The following is a 9,035-nucleotide window of genomic DNA, read 5'->3' as shown; positions in this document are numbered from 1 at the left end:
ATTATAAATATTACAATGTTGGAACAAAAACTCATTTATTTACTTTTACAGTGATCAATAGCAATTATTATGTTATTTTCTAATACTCAATAGACATGAAAACCCTGTTATTTCTGACACAAACAACTTTCCTACCTTTAATAGTTAACTATGTAATTACCCATCATCTATTTTACTGAAAAATTCATCATGAAATAGCCCAGTCAAATTAGACAAATCGGTGGAAAAAAATCCTTGAGAGTTGGATTTTTTTAAACGCTTTTTTACACTTGGGTACACATACCAGGTGAATAAAAAGTATGGAACCAACATTTTTTGCTTAAACTATTTATTTTTTGAATTAATTGAATTAATTTTTATTTGAGTTCTACAAAAAAAATATTTGTTTAAATGGCAACCCACTACAAAATCATTTTTCTCATAAATGCTATACTCTAAGAATTACAACTATCCGCTTTATATATAATTTTTACACATAAATTGCAAATTTTGACAAAAAAAATCGCATAACTCAAAGAAAAAACAAAATTTCGTTCTGAAAATACGATCACATTTATATTACACTAATTTATATTAATTATTATTTGCTGGAGGCAAATGATTAAAAATAAAACCGCTTGGTTCCATACTTTATATTCACCCTGTATATCAAAAGTCCCCGAAGGTGGGGGGCGAGTTCGAGGAGGGGAAGGGGGTTCAAGGTGTTTTTTTTTTAGGTTTTTTGCTTATATCTCGGAAATTATCACTCCTACAGGTTTTTATCTTTTTATCAAAATTAAATCTTAAAAAATTTCCCACAAAAATGGTCATTTGCATTTTTGTTGTAGGACTAACTGTAAGTGAGTTATAGGGCAGACAAAAAACATCATTTAAAAAAATGTATTTAAAACATTTGTCTTGTAATTTAAAAAAAAACTGACAGTAAATTAAATTTACTGGGTCGAATACTTCATTAAAGGAGAGGGGAGTCACGAGGGTCTACGAATACAAACTCATCGTTTATGTAATTTATGCAGAATTTTCTGTAGAAGTCTATTTCTGCATCAAAATTTTTTACAAAAATGGTCCTATTCATTTTTGTCGTAGGACTAACTACCGTAGGCTTCATTAGTTTGGAGTCTACATAAAATTGCATTAAAAATCCTTTGAAACATATTTTATTAGTATATGGTAAGTATTTATACCAGGTGAATAAAAAGTATGGAACCAAGCGTTTTTTTCGTAAACTAAGCACTTTACGAAAAAAATCATTAGTGTAGCGTAAAGTACAATTAAATTGTGAACATTTATCAAGAATAACATTTTTCGAAATTTTTTTTAGTTTTCGAGTTCTGGAAAAAAAAATTTTTAATGGCAATCTACCATGGTAATTTTTTTAATTAAAGATTGTAATCTAAAAATGACCTCTGATTAAATAAAATTGTTTTTTAGCCAGTACTTTTTTTAAAATTAATTCTTAAAGATGTGTTCCGAGCTCATTACAAAGACTTTTCGAACTCAACCGAAGTGGTTATTTCATGCATTTCATCATAGGAGAGCGCTGATTTCTYTGCAGGTGCTTTGGGGTGGTTTCGAATGGACTAAAAACAGATGAAAATGATTTGTTATTACATTTTTTGATCCATCCGGAACAACCCCAAAGCACCTGCACAAAAAAGCGGGCTCTCCAACGACCAAAGTCATGAAACGACTCCCTCGTTCAAGTTCGGAAAATCTTCGTGATGGGCTCGGAACGCAACTTTAACAATTTATTAAAAAAAAGTACTGACTAAAAAACAATTCTGTTTAATTAGAGGTCATTTTTAGATCATAATCTTTAATTAAAAAAATTACCATACTGGGTTGCCATTAAAAAAAAAATTCCAGAACTGGAAAACTAAAAGAAATTTCGAAAAATGTTATTCTTGATAAATGGTCACATTTTAATTGTACTTTACGCTACACTAATTATTTTTTTCGTAAAGTGCTTAGTTTACAAAAAAAACGATTGGTTCCATACTTTTCATTCACCTGGTATGTGTAGAGCCATATAAATAAAAATTTTGGAAGAAAGAGAGAATCAATCTCTAAGGGGGTTACATCATGTTTTTTGTCAACCCTATAACTCGCTTACAGTTAGTCAAGGACCATTTTTGGAGAAAATTTTAATAAGAAGGTAAAAACCGATAGAAGTGATAATTTCCGAGATATAAGCAAAAAACCAAAAAAATACACCTTTAGCCCCTTCCCTCTACTCGAGCTCGACCCCCACCCTTGGGGACTTTTGATATATGTCTACCCAAGTGTAAAGAAAGCATTAAAAAAATCCAACTCTAGGATTTTTATCGCCCTATTTTTGTCTAATTTGACTAGGCTAAAATCAATTTGTTTATAATTATCTGTTACCCCTCAACTCAACAAAAGGCAAACATCCCTTACTAACAATACTAGAAACCTCTAGAAACTAAGTTTCACCACGTTTTAGAACCTGAATCGCTCAAACATCGTCATGGATACGTTTACAATGATCGCCAAACAAGTCAGTGCCTTGTTTTCTCCCTCGAACCTCACGAAATGTAAATAATTGAAAAATCGGTCGAAAAATGTGAACAGCAAGTGGGCGTTTATCATAATGACGTTGCTGTTAGTTTGAAGGGGTGTTATGTGTCGTGGTGCGGCCAACTTTTCGGTTTCTGGCGGGAATTCGTAAGAGTGTCTCGAAATGGCTGTGCAGGAGAAAGGGATTTCGAGAAGACGAACGATTCATCCCAAAGCGATGTTGGAGATAGACGACAATCCTTTGGATGATGTTAATATTAATATTATAGAAGATGGGGAAGTGGCCTACACGTATTCGAGCTCGCCGAGAGCGCTTTACACCAACAGGAAGATGGTGATTGGAAGGTAAAAATAAACGGGTTAGTTTGGCGAATGCGCCGGTCTTATCTCAGATAACGCCTGACATGAATGAAATTACCACATTTGTGTAAACAGAAAGATTTTTTTAATATGCAATTTTTAGTGGACATTGACATTATATTGTTAAAAAAACCAAAAGAAGTTTAAAGTTGGAAACACGATTTTTTAAGGTGGTTCCTTTTATTTGAGAAAGAACTGCAGAAATTTTGATTTTTAATTATGTTTGCTTAGTAAACAATTACTGTTTTGGTGGATGCGCCGGGCTAATTCCAGATGCAACAAAAAACAATTATTATGAATTATCTGAATTCAGTTACATTAAAAACAAAAAAGTACAGTTAATTTTGGTTGCAGAATTGGTTTAGGAGCGAAAACATATTTATTATTATCAAAATATTCTGTCTAGGAAAAAACGGAAAATTGGTTAAACTAGCAGTGTGATATTTTTACTTAATTTGTTTTGTAATCCTTGAACATAGATTTTGTACTTGCAACATTTTTGTAAAAATAGGTGACATATTTCAGTATAGGTAAGTACGAGTATTCTTCTCTATAATTAATTACAACGCTCGTATCTTACCGAAAATTAAATTTTTGGTGTTGATATACCTAACATTGTTAATTTATGTTTTATGACTAAAAAGTGCAAAATGGTTATTTAAATCAGTTAACGCCATATTGTTTGCATTTGTTTTTATTCAAATCACGTAACTTGTTACAATACATTTTCAAGAAACCTTGAAAATAGTGATTAAGAGATAACTAAATTTCTTTTGCTTCGTGTGCAATATCAAGTTTCTTTCTTTATTAGAAAGTTTGTTACTTAGGTCTGATCGATCACCCCTCAACACTCAAAAACCGTAAAATTATTTATAAATTTGTGGTTTTTACACGCCACCGCGTCAGCCGCCACCCTCTCTTACTTCATATTTAATTTCAGTAATGAAATGTTCCGTCAATAAAATTATTTTCCGTTTTTATGATCGATAGGTTTAGGAAAGGTGAATGGACTTGCTGGGTAGGAAGGTTGAGACGTTCAAGGTCAAAATGATTAGATTACGTGCTGCTTTGTCCAGTTCACACGCAAAATACTTGCAAATTGTTGCGAAGCGAGCGATAGACTTGACGGCGGCGGCGATAGAACCGTCGGCTTCCGACACGAAGCTTCTTTACATGCTAATAAATCTTTTTTTAATCGTGTTTGAACAGTTTGTCAGCTTTGAAACGTTTATTAACTGCCTTAATTTGCCTTGTTTCGTTAATATATCGTTAATATATCAGATTTTTTGTTTTTTGTTAATTATACAGGGTCGTTAAAAAGTATGGATACAGTTAAATATTATAAAAACTATTCATCAAAACTTATTAAAATTTGGTATATGCTTAAAAGAATTTAAATTCCATCGCCTTAGATGTTTATCAAACTTCTATCTCCATTTGTTCTGGGGATACAAGGGAACTACTTAATTAAATTTTGAAAAACGTATTTTTTTTAGTCTTGGAAATGTGTCTTTATCTATCGTTAGCTCTTTGCTGCCTGAACTTTGACCAAAAAATAGGTAAACGTGCTTTGCTAAACCGTTCTCAAAATATTTAACTCTACCCATATTTTTTTTATTTTTAATTAATTTACAAATAATCAATTATTTTATAATAAGACGAACAACTTTTTTAGTAATAAACCGATAAAATAAAAGTAATAAATCGTTTGAAGTGACGAAATCGTCATTAAAGTTACATATGATTGTCAGTAAAGACCAAAATAAGCACTAAAGTGGTTTATTATTATACTGCGATTGTGTGTATTGTGGGTTTCGGAAAAAAAATAATATGGACCTTGGCACTATAGTCATTTTCCATTACTCATGTGTTTTACACACGTTTGTGATGAAAAATGAAACTTTAGTGCTTTGATGCATAAATAACAATTTTTTTAGTGGAAATGACAAAGCCAGCTAGATTCTGTTATCATACATATTTTTATCTGTCTGCTGCCCTACATTTTTCTAAGTCCTCTATTATTTAGTGATTTTTATCTTTAGATTGTTAAATAATTTTTATTAGTTATACCAGGTGGATAGAAAATACGGAACCAAACGTTTTTTGCTTAAACTATTTATAATACTACTATAAAAATGTAACGTTTCTCAGGAATAAAGTTTTTCAAAATATTTGTTTGTTTTTGAGTTCTGTAAAATTTCGAATTTTCTAAAATGCAACCCACTGTATAACCATTTTTATAAAGGCTATGACCTAAGGATTACAACTATCTACATCTTATCCAATTTTTATGAAAAAAAGTTTGTTTATACGTTTTCACTCTGAAAAAAATCACATAATTAAAAAGTAAAAGAAAATTTCATTCTCAAAACAAGATCACATTTTTTGTAGCACTTTAATTTTTATTATTATATTATATTATTATTATTTATTATTATTATTAAAAGGCTAATTAAATGGATTTTCGGATTAATTGCAAATTAACTTTTTTTTAATTAATGAATTATCCCTTCTGTAAACCAGCATTAGGAGTATTATTTTCTTCAAGCAAATGATTACAAAAAACGGTTAGTTCCATACTTTTTTTACCCTTTATAATAGATATAATTTAAAACCCAAATATTTAATGTTTATTGAGGCAATTATTTATTAATTTATGATTCTTTGTAATCGCCTCATCACGTAATATCGGTAAAATGTTTCATTATAATTTGACTACTATGCTTGATTCAACATAAATTATATAATTTTTCACTGTTTAGGACATGTGCCTGTAACTGTGTCACCCCATGAATGTTTGATCTAGACAAATCAAAAAAAAATTATCGATTCTTGAGGGCAATACAGTTCATTCAATGTGGGTTAAAAGATCAATTATCCAGTTAGTAATAAATATTTAATTGTATTGGTAATTAAAAAATTAAAATTAATTAAATGGCGTAAACATAAACATATCTAGACAATTGTAATAAGTGCAACAATTTGTTCTTCACACATGTAGGTATAACCAAAACTTTTTTGTATTGAGTATCAGCTACAAAGTTATCTAATATGGTAATTGACCCAAAAGTGTACAATAGCCACGAACTTACTTAAATGTAAGTTCGTGGCAATGCCTGATGATATTAGTGATAGCAAGCTGATCATATATGTCATCCAAAAAACATCGCAGAAAAAAACTCAAAAAGAAGTACCAGTTGTGGATGACAATTCTTAATATTCTACAATTATTTTAATTATATCAGTGACTGTGAATTTTTTTATAAACATTTTTTATTTAATTAATTATTTACGTGTTAAGGTTCAAATATTTTAACTCATTAGTACCAAAAACAATAAAAGACAAGTCTTAATAGGGACTGGGACACTCTGCAATTTAAAATTGACAAAAAAATAATTATTGTTTTTTGGCCTTTTCTATAAATTTAGTTCTAAGACCATGTTTTTTTGTTTATTTCAGCAAATTTTAGTGTTTTTGCGATATTTAGAAAGCCTAGACAACATTTTATCAATACACTTAATTAAATTTGATTTTTTTATCCGTACCATCCAAAGTACGTTGTTCGAGGTCAGTAAAATCATTTCCACTAATGAACAACCCTTTATTCAAGTTTTTCCACCAAATCCGGTCATTAATTTTTATGGCTTATTTTGACCTCAGAAGCCGAGGGTACTTCACCCTTGACCGTGAGCTGAAATAGCAGCCATTGTGATGGCGTTCGCCGATGACCGACAGATATGCTAATTCCTTTACTGCGGACATTTTGAAAGTCACGACATGTTACAGGACCCTTGTTTTATTTTCAGCATTCCTTTTTTAATTGCAACATAAAGAATGTCGTCTGTGTTGAAAGATTATCGGAGAGTTCAACGAATTTTTGAAAATTGGTTTTTGAATGAATTGTGAATTTTGATAATTTTATTACTCATGTGTTTTACACACGTTCGTGATGAAAAATGAGACTTTGCTTTGATGCATAAATAGCTATTTTTTTAGTGGAAATGACAAAGCCAGCTAGATTTTGTTATTATACATATTTTTATCGGTCTACTTCCCTACATTTTTCTAAGTCCTCGATTACTTAGTGATTTTCATCTGTAGATTGTTAAATAAAAAAAAATTATTAGTTATACCAGGTGAATAGAAAATACGGAACCAAACGTTTTTTGCTTAAACTATTTACTTTACTTTAAAAAAATACCTACTAAAAAAATGTGACGTTTCTCAGGAATAAAGTTTTTCAAAATATTTGTTCGTTTTTGAGTTCTTATCAGTAAAATTTCGAATTTTTTAAAATGCAACCTACTATAAAACCTTTTTTATAAAGGCTATGAACTAAGGATTACAACTATCTACATCTTATTCAATTTTTATCAATATTATATATTATTATTATTATAAAAATATTATTATTATTATAAAAAAATTATTTGACCCGGCAAAAGAAGTAGAAACCATTTGACAGACGGTTATGCAAGACATAATTCCCTGACAAATAATTTCAACAACCTTTATACTCCACTGACCCGGCGGTTTAGACCTGCAGTCAGGCAAGATTCACCATTACGGATATTGCTATCAAGTAATGATGTTGATGAATTGTTTGAAATGAGATTAATGTAAGAAAAACCCCCTAAATTTCCCAATCTAGCGTCACTACAGATCTTCCGCCTCGCAACTTAATGAATTACTATTAATTAAATTATTATTTATGTTATTATGAATTTCGTTAATATTGAGACATTTCCTAACAATATTACAAGTTTTTAAGAGGACTGCTTTTTGAATCTCAATAATTAAATTTGAATTTAATTTTAAAAGTTCAAGATTAACTTTTAAATTATTTGGTACTACTCCAATTGGCGGAAATGATTATCGGTACTATTTTGACCTTTTTCATGTTCCACATGTTTTTAATTTCATTAGCAAGGATCATGTATTTAGAAATTTTTGTTTGATAAGTCTTCTGGATATTGTGAGTGTTTGGAACTGCAATATCAATTAAAAATGCATGTTTTTCAGTTTTAGAAATAAGAATAATATCTGGTCTATTAGCTGTTATATTCAAACTAGTTAAAACTGTTCTGTCCCAATAGAGTTTGTAATTATTATTTTCTAGAATCGAATCTGGTTTATATTTATAGTAAGGTGATTTATTTTGAATTAGGCCAGAATTAAAAGCTAATTGAGAATGAATTATTTTGGCCACATTGTCATGCCTAACTTTATAATCTGATGCAGTCAATACTTGACAGGAAGAGATGAGATGTTGAATTGTTTCTGATTGTGTTCCACACAGTCTACAAAGATCATCATTATTACTTTTGATTATGTATTTTGTATAATTTTTCGTGTTGATCACTTCGTCTTGGATTGCAAAAATGAAACCTTCAGTTTCTGCAAAAATGTTTGTTTTTGTTAACCATAAGTGAGAAGCTTTTGTATCAATGTAGCTGTAGTCTAATTCTTTGAAAAATCTACCATGTAAAGATTTTTCTTTTAAATTTTCTATAGTTACACTTTCGGTTATAATTGTTTCATTTATGTTTGAATCACTTAAATTCAATGGTGTAAAATTCTCATCACTCAAACAAATAGCCCTGATCAAAATATTATTATTACTCTGATCTAAGAAATATTTCCTAAGTGAGGAAATTTGTCTACAATATAAATTAAGTAAATTCAAAAAACCACGCCCTCCACTTTCTCTTGATAAAGAAAATCTTTCAATGGATGATTTTGGATGGTGTTTTCTAAACTGAGTAAACAGTGTTCTGATTTTGATATTAATGTTATTAATATCTGTTCTTGTCCATTTAATGACTCCAAATGAATTAACTAATACTGGTATTGCAAATGTATTTATAGCTTTCATAAGATTTTTTGAATTTAATTGWGTTTTAAGCAATTGTTTAGACTTCATTATGAAACTATCTACCAGTGTTTCTTTAATATTACTATGTGATATTTTATTTGACTGTTTGAAACCTAAGTATTTATATAAATCATTAATTTTAAGGCTTTCAATATTTTCACTATTTTCAGTCAAATAATTTAAATTTATAAAATGACCTTTATTAATTGCTAGGAGTTTACATTTATCTACTCCAAAAGACATACCTATATCTGAAGAGAA

This window comes from Tribolium madens, unplaced genomic scaffold, assembly GCF_015345945.1.
Source record: "Tribolium madens isolate multiple individuals breed KSU strain unplaced genomic scaffold, Tmad_KSU_1.1 Scaffold_96;HRSCAF=242;Tcas5.2_LG5, whole genome shotgun sequence".
In the NCBI taxonomy this organism is placed as follows: Eukaryota; Metazoa; Arthropoda; class Insecta; order Coleoptera; family Tenebrionidae; genus Tribolium; species Tribolium madens.
This window is presented reverse-complemented; position numbering follows the sequence as displayed.